Below are 12,260 nucleotides of genomic sequence, written 5' to 3' on the forward strand. Positions count from 1 at the left end.
TTGAGTACATGGTTTTCTTTCTTTTCATTTGAAGTTTTGTTATTATTTTTTGTTACTATAATTTGCTGTTTTGCTAAGGCTGTGTACAGTATACTTTGACTCCTCCACTTTAAGCTGGTATTAAAAAAATTAATATATTTTTATGAATAAAAAGGCAATCTCTAATTTTTATCTCATAAAAACCATCAGTCTTCATGTGTGTTTCACATTCTTGTAACAGCAGAAGTATCAGGTAGGAATGGACCTCTTCAGGTGTAATGTGGCTTACACTTCGTTACTAGTTCCCAACCAGTCAGAGCTACACAAAGAATTGTGTTTATGATATGGATAGTGTGACACACTTTGTGGATCCCAAATTCATGCTGAAAAACACATCCATGCTGTATCTTTGTGGTCATAAATTCAGCTATGTCAAAATGGACTACTCCGTAGATGCTCTTGATGAAAAAACAGAGGAGAAACATAGGAGTGTTTCTCTAATATATCCCAAGAAATAAAATTATTTACTAAGGGAGTATCAAAAAATTAGTAACCACAGAGCTGTATGCCTCTTGTTTCCTTGGAAGGTAGCATCACTTATAACTGTACAGCAGAGATCATGATTTCCAAGACCTATTGGGAGATGTTGTGTTTTTGTTTGTTTGTTTGTTTTGTTTTGGTGGTGTTATTGTTCTACTGATGATGATTTTGTTCTCTTGGCCTGGACAATGTATTTGATGTTTTTTTTTTAAATTTGATTAGTGTGCTGTTTCTGTTTTTGCATTATTTCTTTTATATGTATGGGCGTTTTACCTGCTGTGTGTCTGTACACTACATGCATGCAATTCTCTCAAGGCCAGAAGAGGCCAGTGGATTCCACCTGGAACTGAAGTGACAGAGGATTGTTAATCATCACTCTTAAGGTCCTCTGAAAAACAAATTATCAAATGAATCAGCCATCTATCTAGCCCCTGCCTGGACTTTTCTCCTTATTTGTGTGCTGTATTAGCTGCACTGGATCACACCCAACCAAAGAGAGAAGATTCTTGAGACCTTGAGACATACTTGGAGCAGGCATGTTCAATGTTTAAACTCTGAGGCCTCCAGGTAGGGTATTAGAGTGGGTTTTTTATCATGCCTCAGGATCTCTTATTGTCAGGGTTGGAGCAGATCTCTCATGTCTCATCCTGCATGACAGTGCAGATTAGGCTTTATCAGATGAAATGCAGAATTGAGAACACTCTGAGTGGTAGAAGTGGTAAATAAATCATGTTGAAGTGCCATCAAAACAGTGTTTAGATTAAGCTTCCGACAAGCCCAGAGGGATGGAGCCTGCAGCAGAGGACACAGGACTGTGGGGTGAACATTTCCATTAAAGGCTAGCAAGTGAGAGGGATGGCAGATGTTGCTTGTATCTTTGCTCTACCTTCTGCCTTTATTCTGGGAAGTGACTCTGATACCAGGACCCTCCCAGCTTCCCTTAAATCTGAGTCTAAAACACAGACAGACAGACAGACAGACAGACAGACACACACACACACACACACACACACACACACACACACATACACACACACACACACACACTGTTGTTCATTTTCTACTTGTCTCCAGGGGTTTTAATATCTTCAGACTGGAAAAGGGTGTCTTTGTCAATTTATTTCTACCTCTTCCACCTCCCTTACATTTTAGCCTTTCAGTCACATCTGTTCCCTGGTAAATGCCCCTGACCACCTGCCTGTAGGAGCAGACTCTGTGGCCTATTTTTGATACCTCACACTGTTGTGTTGTTCTTCTTTCTCCAATTCTCATGCCCCTTCCTTTGGTCCGCATTTCTTCCAATGACCTGTACCATCTGCTCTGCAATTAGCCCATGGCATTTTTTACTGACAGGTCAACAAACAATTGAGAACAGGACCTTAACATCAGAACTGTCCCCTACAAATAGATGTTGCACTTTTACCATAGTAGATCCCACAGTATATTAGAAAATGTTTATTCAGATGATTAACTGATTCTGGTGAATCTCCCCTAAACAGTGTGACTTCTAAGACTGAGGAGCAAGTAATCCTGTGCATCTCAAGACTGGTATTGTCAAAACCGAGATTAAAAAGAATCACCTCTTTATGAGTGATGGACAGATATACACATGAACTTCAGTATAGACACAGAGCTTCTTCAGTTCTGTGACTGAGGTGATCGGGTGGTTTGTTGGCTCAACAAGTAAAGTTGTTTTTGCCAACTCTCTAGAGTTTTTTCCCTTATACCTACATGGTTGAAGGAAAGAGCAAACCACCTACTGTCCTCTGATTTTAATGTTGGGGGTGCAGTGAGTTACCCAACACTTCAAACTTTCAGGGTTTTGCTGTTAGGTTTCTTAACTGCACTTGTTTCTTTAATAATTACCACTTAGTCTTAATCCTTAGATTTTCTCACACACTTTTCTACATCTATTTGCTCTACATTTTACTTCTAATTCTCACTGTAAACCTCATTAAATGTGGTCACTACAGATCATTTCATGCAGTCTTAGAATTTCTTTTGCCATATTAATTCATCTTTTATTTGTGAAGTTAGCTTCACTCAAATTTCAAATTGAAAGAATGCAGCCAGTTTTTCTTCCTTTTTCTAGTTTTCATTTATTGAAAATGTTTTTTTTCATACAATACTTATTGTTTTCAGCTCCACCAACTCTTCTAAGACCCTCTCTCCCTCTCCTTGTATCTGAAATCACACCCTTTCAAATCTCTCCTAGAAAACAAATAGCCATTTAGATAATATTGATAAACCAGCCTGCCTCCATCTTAGGCTTGAAAACAATTTTATACTAAAGAAATATTATGTTCGTTGTTGTTTATGATTAAATACATTTCTCGAATTTCCTATACCTAATAAATAACCTTAACTCAAAGGGCTGTGTACTATGCCTGTTCCAAAATGGCAAAAATGCCTTTGTTTCTTCTAAAGATAATTACGACCACATGTTGTTGTGACCTCCTGTGGTGACCACTTTGCTGTGATGCTCACTTTGAAACCATGATACTGTATTATGTGGTGGTTATGATCCACTTGTTATGTTTAGGTTCTGCTTCTTCAACAACATTCATTTGCCTGGAAGTCAGCATGAAGACTATGTTCTAAACATAGGCAGAAACATGGAAGCAGAAACAGAAGCAGATGTTATGGAGAGACAATGCTTATTGGCTCACTCCTCATCAAGCCTAATTTGTTTTACAGCTCAGAACAATGCCTAGGGTTGGCAACACACACAGTGGGCCAGACCCATCCATATCAATAATTATTCAGGAAACAGTCTGAGTTGCTGTCGGCCACTTTTATGGAGGCATTTTCTCAATTGAGGGTCTTTCTTCCCAACTGATTCTAGCTTATGACATGTTGACCATAAACTAGCCAGCATATGTAACAATGATAAATATACTGAGGAAAAAAATCAAGGAAACAAAACCATTCACAGCAGCCTAAAGAAGAGAATATTTTGGAGTAAACCTAACCAAGGACATAAAAGCCATCTGAAATGAATACTAAAACACTGAAGAAATTGAAGACCACACTAGAACATAGAACGATCTCCCACAACTGGAGATTGGTAAGATTAATATTGTGAAAATGATCATTCTATGAAAAGTAATCTATAAACAAAATGCAATGTGAATAAGGTGCCAATTTTGATTCTTCACAGAATTAGAAAACAATTTTAAAGTTCATGTGGAAGCACAAAAGACATGGCTGGTCAAAGCAGTGGGGAAGAATAAGAACACCATTGAAGGTGACTCAGTACCTGAGTTCAACTTATCCGAGTCTAACTCAGACAAATAGTTATCATCCTTTGGTCTTATTTTGGATTTTAATTTTGGGTATATGCATTTTATCTTTTTTCTTTGAACTGCTAAGTCATTTCTCTCTTTGGGTTGAGGGACTCTATTTGGTTTGGCTTCCTTCCCCCTTGGATTCTCTGTCTCTAAAGTCTGATCCAAATTTTGGGGCCTACTGGATGACCTTGGAGAGGTCCCTCCCTGCTCATCATCACTATGTAGAGAAATTAAATCTATATCTTCCTTGGAAGAATCAACCTTTTTTCTTTCCTTTCTTTTTTCTTTCTTTTCACTGTCTTTTAATTTTTTTCACCCTCTTCAACAACCACCACTATCGACAGACACTTTGTGAGATCATTTCATTTATCAAGTTCCATTATGTAAAGGCAGTAACTGGGACCTTCTCATGCCCAAATGGCCTGTAAAATTCTTTAAGTGCATCTCCAACTCTATGCCATCTTTTCTCATCAATAGTTCTTTCTTGAGGAATCCACAGACATAAGTCTTTAATGAAATCAAAAAATGACAACAAATGCTGAATTTCACCCTTACTCCTTTCGTCTTTAAAGCATTTCTCATCTATTCCACATATAGGTCATGCTGACTTATTTCTTGCCCCATTCTCATACTATGACTTACCAGTGTCAGTGCAGCAGGTTCCAGCAGAGACCACCTTTGTTACATTTGTGAATTTCCTGTCGACGACCCTTCTTTCAATAATGTCCCTCAAGGAGCCTCTTGTTCTCACTGCCCCATATTGCCTGCCAGGTGACCTGCCATGAGGGTCAATCAATGGGTTCTACAAGGAAGAAAGTGGGGATTCAGGGGCAAGAGATGCAAAGAATGAAGACAAGACAGTTTTCTGATCAAGTCTCTTTTATTGAAACACAATTATGTGTGTATAAGCACAAGCAGGGGAGTGCAGCTGGAGACACTTAACCACAAGTACCTAGCAGCTGGGGACACTATACAACAAGTCCAGGGTATGTCTGAGGAAAACAACATGATTCTCAGAGTGTGCTCAGTGGTTGTGGACTGCTTGCAAAAATATCAGCCTAGAAAAACAAGTCTTTATTTAGGGTGGACAAGGATCAACCTACATATATATGGCCCAAGAAGGCTGCAAAGAGAATAGCTGCTTTTTGCTAGGGGTGGGCTCCCAACACCTTTGTAGCTCAGTCTGGCTGGAAAGTTGTTGGGAGCCAACTACTAGCAAAAAGTGGCTACCCTCTTTGCAACCATTTGAGCAATATACCAACACAAGAGACTTGTTTTGCAAACAGCCTACAACAGCTGAGCACACTCTGATAAACATCTTGTTTTGCTTACATATCTTGTTTTGCTGTTTATTGTCCCCAGCTGCAAGGCTCACATGAAAAGCACCTTCCTCTGTGTTCCTCTGCTTGTCCATGCCTGTAAGCCACCTGGTAAAGGATATAAGTACCCAGAATTTCCTTGCAATAAATGGGACTTCATCAGAGTCTCAGTCTTGTCTCCATTCTCTGTGCCTCTTGCCCCTCCATCCCAACACTCTCTCTCTCTTGCTAGATAGACCCGGTTCGATGACCTGGACAGACCAGATCAGGAAGTAATTAAAAAGCCCAAGCCCTGGGAGAATTTAGACATCCATCTCTGTCTAATAGGTGTGGAATTTCAACATGGTGACACCACACCTGAATAAAGAAAGTTCTTATAAGTGAAGAGTTAAAAGATCACTCTTTCATTCATAAGACTACATTCAATTTACTCAAAAGTGACTGAAACCAAGCAGTCAATATGTACAGTGTATAGGCTTATCAAAATATCAAATCAATTACAAGAACAAAACAACAATAAATCAATAACAAACTTCAAATGAAAACAAGATAAAACAAATAACCAAAGTTAGAAAAACTCAAACCAAAATCTAAACTTCAGAACTGTGGGAAGCAGCATTCTTTGGCTGCTCATTTTGCAGCACAGACTTACAGCCTGTGGCTGGCCTTGGCAACATAGTAAGAAAGCAGTTATTGATGAAAATAATCTTTTCAAGAGAAATGTAAGCAGGTCTTCTCTTTTTGGAGTCTGTTTTTGATATGTCCTCCCAAGACTGAGCATAAGACATGTTACAGTTTTTGGCTTAAAGTCTGCAAGTTTGTTGACAGATATCCATGAAGTTATTCTTCATCAGGGCAAGAAAAATGTATACTCTTACTCTTCCTGTATGCTCAGCAGTTCTTGATGTGCCTCAGCACTGCCCTGAATTCCTCCAAATGTGCACTCTTGCTGGGCTAGTGGCTAGATGAAATTAAGGCCTATTCATGCCAAAGAAAGCAATATAAAGAAGAAACTGCAGCCCACGATTGCCATGGTGATTAGGGATGAGATGCCATAGTGGTGCATTTGCTGCACACACTCAGTGCACATCACACAGCAGTTCTCTTGGTGGGAGATCTTGTCCTGGTCTGAACGATGTTTGAGTTTCTGCAGGAACATTTTAGACCTATGGAAGGAAGGGCAAAAGACCTGGTAAGGATTTGTCAGTTCAGCTCTCCCTCCAACACCAGTTCTATTCAGCTGGACAGTCCAGCATGACCCATCAGCTGAGGACATTTCTTGATGCCCAAGTGTCATAGAGTACCCAGGCTTTATCGTTTTCTCAGCTTTTAAAAACTGCTAGAAACTGAACTCTGAACTACACACTCTACTGGTGTAAAAAAAATTATATTTTTCCAGTAGTTCATGTATATTATATTGAGTAGTAATATTGTAGCAATGTCTGAATTTGAGTTCAAGACACATGAGAGTTACCTAGAAAACCATGTAGATGTCTTATAAAAAACCTGCCAAGAATTGAAGACTATGATCATTTCTCCAGTGCAGGAACCTGCCTGTGTTCCACTTGTCAGTCCCTGTATCTGAAAATACCCAGAGAAACCATCTCCCATGAAATCCATGGGCACTGCTCTGGTCCTATAATCAGCAAGAGTGTGTTAAAGAAAATTACTCCACTGAACTATAAGGTGATGGTCATGACGAAACAGAACATACACCTGTATGTCTATGGGTTTTGTAGGGCACACTCTCAAACACACAAAATATATGTGTTCACACAATACGAGCATGATATATTGCAGTGACCAATTTAGTTTCCCAGTTATGGCTAATATAAAAATTGCCCAGTATATTTTTCAGGTATAAAAATATCAAATCTTGAATGGGATAGGTACATAGTGGCATAGCATATGGACAGTGCAGTCAATGATATGCTTTCCTCCCTTAAACCTAACTTGGAATCAGGCTTCTTGGCTTATTATCTAATCTGCCTTAGCAAGTTTCCAAGGCTGTGTAGACTAGGCTTGTTTCCCAGCTCAGGATCACATGTTGGTGGTATATTAGCTTCTTGTTCTTCTTCACTGTTTCAGACTTGTCCCCAAGTAAACAACTTCTTCCAATAGGAGCTCCCTTTACCATAGCCTGACTGACTTGGTGTTCAAAGCTATGAGCCCAGAATAATAAGAATTCCCCATAACTAGGAAAAAATGTAAAACTTTTCCCCATCATTTGACTGAGTCAAGGATATTTTGAGTAAGATAAGGCTGACTAGTTGAAGTGCCAAATGCTTGTTTGGATTATCTCACACTGAGCAATAGTCCATGGAAAGGCTGTACCAAATGGTGCATTTTCACTCTTTAGCTAATGGACATCTGGATAGTTTCTCCTTCAGGGCTGCTCTGCAGACCACTACAACCCTGATGTGCCCTATTTGCTCTGTGTACATCTACTACTTGTTCTAATTCGCTGGGTAAAAGGGGACTTCTTTTCCACTTTCTGCAAAAGGCTTCTCACAGACCTACCCGATTTTATACTACCAGACCTGTCTGAAGGTCCTCATTATTCTCAACCGCCATTGATGCTGATTTTATCTGAGAGGAAATTATTTTGAATACCAGTAGTTGCAGAATGCTACACAGATAACACACAGTGAGTGCTTTAGAGATCTTGAGCCTCAAGGGGCTCCTGAAACATCCCTGTTCTTGCACCACATCCCTGGGATTTCTGCTGGATGCAGATACAGCTCCAAGCAACTCAATCTCTCAAGGAATAAAATCCAAGACAAACTTGAAGGCAAACCTTTACTGAGCAAAAGTAGCTGGAAAGGAAATGGTAGCAGACAATGAGGAAAACAACCTGGAATGCTAAGAAGGCACAGTGAGCCACCTGACATTCCAGTGGGCCCTGACAACTCACCAAGAGCAGAAAAGAGACATAAACCCATGGATTTTATACAACAATCTTTCCCTTACCTCCATGTACCATATTCCTTTGATTTGCTCCAAAGGACTTCAATGAGAATCAATAGTTTTGCCCCTAATCATTTGAAAATTTGACATCACAAGAATATTTTGTGTCCTGTTTCTCTTGAGAGCTAGGTGGAGATGCAGAATAATTTGACTGCTGTATTTGATGTTCCATGGAAACAAACTGAAATCTCAGAACGTTTTTCTTATTAAACTTGGCATCTCAAGACACACACAGCTGCATGTCTGAAGAAACACACTAACACCACACTAACACCACACACACACACACACATACACACACACACACACACACACACACACAGTAACACCAAAAATCATAAGTGAGCAGAAAACAATGAGGAATCTGTCATGTTTGAAGAAAAGGTCATTTGTCTAGGCAAAGCAGATGTTTCAAGTGAGACCTACATCACTGCTATTCTTCCTAGAGAAATAAAAAACCCTAGAGAAAACTTTTCATGGTCAGAATGGGGGTGGGTATATATGCAGAAATTTTCTTTGAAGACTCAAATCTCTCAAAACAAACCTCAGCTTGTGAGAATCTGTTCCCACATCCCTGCTCATCCAGCCAGCTTTAGACTGTAAGGCCAAACTGTGAGGCCCAGGAACAATGACCTCTATAGCAGCACTCAGAGAAAACAAGCCTGACAAGCTGCTACTGAGGATCTGTCACTGTGGATCAAGATCTATGAAGCCTGAAGAGACCAACCTGAGATAGAGGGAAAAGGGCAGAGGGAGAAGAAGAACAACATCTGCCAAAGGCAACAGTGAGATCCACTTACTTGTCATTTCCACTATGCTCTCATCCCTGAAAACTTCCTCCTACCTGGAATCTCACATGATCCTTGTAAAGCAAATGAGATACAGGTCTTTTCTTCATCTTTCTAAGCCCTGTGCTATGCTAAAGAAGGGCTTCCACCTAGCACCCTTCAAACTTAGTGGCATGCAGTGGTGTGGTGTGTAGTCAACCCATCACCCTTAAAAATGCAGACTCAAGCAGAGCAAGAGCATTTGCTTTCCTTTTTTTAATTTTTTAAATTTTTTATTTTATATTTTATTTACATTTCAGATGCCATCCCCTTTCCCCATTTCCTCTCCCTAGAAAACCCCTATCCCATGCCCCCTTTTCCTTTTGGCTTTTATAGGATTTTTAAAATGTTAATCAAAGGCTTAATAAGTTTGGTAATGTTTAATCAGAAGTGTAACCCAATACCCAACCTAGATATATGAACTATCTTTGACTGGTGGAGACACGTGAACATCTGACTCCATGCCCCCCCTTCTCTCTCTTTCTCTCTCTCGTCACCTAGCTTCTCCTCTCCTTCATCTTCTCCTCTCCTTACTCCATCTCTTCCTCTCGGTACTCCTTCCCCTTCTCCTCCTACATATCACCCTTCCTGTTAAAATAAAACTTTTCTCCCAAAATATGATTAGTGCATAATCATTCCTAATTGTACCAGTGAGGTACAAGATAGTCCTAATACCCAGTCCATCATTTTGTTGAATAACCAGAACCTTTGTCATCTCTCCTAACTAAAACACTTAGTTTTGAATCTGGCTTTTTTCTTGGCTTTAGAATGAATGTCAGCTGAAAACCATCCACTCAGATCTTTTCTCTCAAAGTAAGACGTTAAAGAAGAGCCAGTGTCCCTATTCCCTGGGCTTGGGGAATAAGGTGGTTGATATTGCTCTGCCTCTCTAGGGAAAAGTAGTGGTTTGGTTGGAACAGGGAGGATTAGCTAGGACTTACTGCATAGCCATAACCTATTGGTAGCAATCTGTATAATTAATATCAAGATGAAGTTATAATTTCTTAAGTGGTACAAAATTAACTTTGATTTCAAATTTAAGGATTTCATTGGCATGAGCTTCATAGTGATATAAAAGTGAGATGAATATTGATACTGTCATGGGCATTGTGCCTGTATAACACATTTAGGAATACAAGGCTTAGAACCAGTCCTTCTTTAACTTTTTAAACTGATTTGGGACGGTTAGCCTATGAGTTAAGGGACTATAGAAAATTCATGGTTTGAGTTTAATGTTAGGGTGTTTTCCATATTTTAGTTAGAAATAGCTGAGAGGAGTTAACCGACAACAGTCCAGGTTACCTTACATGGATAGTTGGTTTTCAAAACGTCAGAAGTCCATAGAATTGACGTTACAAATATTTCTATATTAATGTTCATTTTGATTAGAGACCTGTCTGCTCCTGACAGATTCCTGTTGTGGATTCTAAGAAGAAATCGAGCATCCTTGGAGTTACTCTAGTTGTGCAGTGACAGCCACTAGGCAAGAATTGACTCTTTCCATCTACAGACAAATTACTGTCCAGAAAAGGACACACTTGCAGAATAGTCGACTGATTATATCTGCCTAGACAGAGTAATCATCCCTTAATAATTCTGCATCCCTAAGGTTTGCCAGATAACTCTGGGCCCGAAGGCTGAAGATTTGATTCTCCAAAGTTCGGTAGTATAGGGGCTTTTCAGGTGTTCAGTGGTTTCTATAAATTGGCTAAGTTTTAGAAGCTATGCTTAGTCTTCCCATAATTTCAGTTAACTGAGTCATTCTGGACTTCTGACAGGGTTGAAGACCTATAGAGCATTTAGTTTCTGAACATGGAGTTTTTGAAAAAGGCTACGTCCACACAAAGCCTTTTAAATGATCACATAAATGATCACTTGGATGAGACATAGGTGAGGGCCTAGATAAGTTGGTGGACAGTGACACTGGTTTATCCATGTTTCTGGTTAGACATGAGGACACTCTGCCTCTGAAGTTTCTTCCTACCTGCTGATGCTTGGCACCCGGGACATAGATGTTCTTGTTGGCCTCCTCACAGAAGCTCTTATCTTCTCCATAGGACTCTTGTGGTTCACTCTGCTCCACCAGCAGATTTCTGTTCCCACTCTGCAGCAATACCCTGACATTGTCTTTCAGTTGAGAACATTCTCTAAGGAGTTGGCAGTGCCTGGTGCTGAACCACAAACAAACAAAATGGTGATTCCCAGCCAGCTTCAATTTGCCTGTCACTCCTCCCAGTACCATCATCCCTGCAAGTGTCCTAGTCCCTAGACAGCCTCAGACTAGAGTCCCCAGTATACATATCAGCACCAAGTAGAGGCAGGTCACGTCCAGAGACCAGACACATTCCCCCAGACTGAAAGTACTTCTGTAAGGCCTGATAGCAAGTGGGTTTATATCCATCAAGGAAGATGAAATGTTCCTCATGGGTGCTTATATGTCCCTGGTACTAGAAAACCATCAGCAGGTAGAGGGCAATTCCCCTCTGACAGAGGAGAGAAGACCCAACAGGAATACACTCTTTCCATTTTTGTCATGGATCCCAGATCTTTAAATCTATTGTCAGAGCCATAGAAGTTCAGTGTTGCTTGATATTCCAATCGAGGTGAAAATATTTTCTATGTAGAGGATCCTGAATTTGGAAGAATAAAGACTGAAAGGTCTTACAAACGAATACACTTCTACACTCTTCAGACTTAGGACACCTGAGTGCAAGAGGTACAAATCCATGACCCTTGCCTCAAGGCAGGGTTCCTTTTAAGAAACAGTTAGTATAGAACCAGAGCCCTTACTTTTGTTCAAAGTCCTAGAAGGACAGAAGCATTCCCTGTCTAGTGCTGGGGTCTCAGCTTTGTCAGTCACTCACCTGTAGGAATAGTTTTCTTCAATGAGGTCCTTGTATTTCTCCATGGCATCAATTACTGACTCCATCATTTTCTGGATATTCATAATGGTCTTTTCGTGGTTTCTTTTAATGATATCGAATTCAATGTTCATCCTGTGTTAGGGCATGGCACATGGAACAAATATTTCTTTAAGGGACATGTGCAGAACGGCTGTATCCTGGACTACCCCAGCCAATAATATATGCCTCACCCTTGCTCTTTGGACATGGGGCCTATTGCTGCTGATTAAACTTATAATCCTTGGCACAGGACAGCAGAGCCAGGGGACCAAATGGAGGGAGCAGACCTCCAAGAGCATCTCGTGTGAGCCTGAAGGAATACACTAGTTCTGTGAGAAGTTTCTCCTAGTCTCCGCCACAATCTTGGGGCCAATAGATTTTTCTGATGACTTTTCTTTTATTTTTAAGGCAGGCCTCTCAATCCTTGGTTTCTAT

The sequence above is a fragment of the Arvicanthis niloticus genome, chromosome 2, assembly GCF_011762505.2.
Source record: "Arvicanthis niloticus isolate mArvNil1 chromosome 2, mArvNil1.pat.X, whole genome shotgun sequence".
In the NCBI taxonomy this organism is placed as follows: Eukaryota; Metazoa; Chordata; class Mammalia; order Rodentia; family Muridae; genus Arvicanthis; species Arvicanthis niloticus.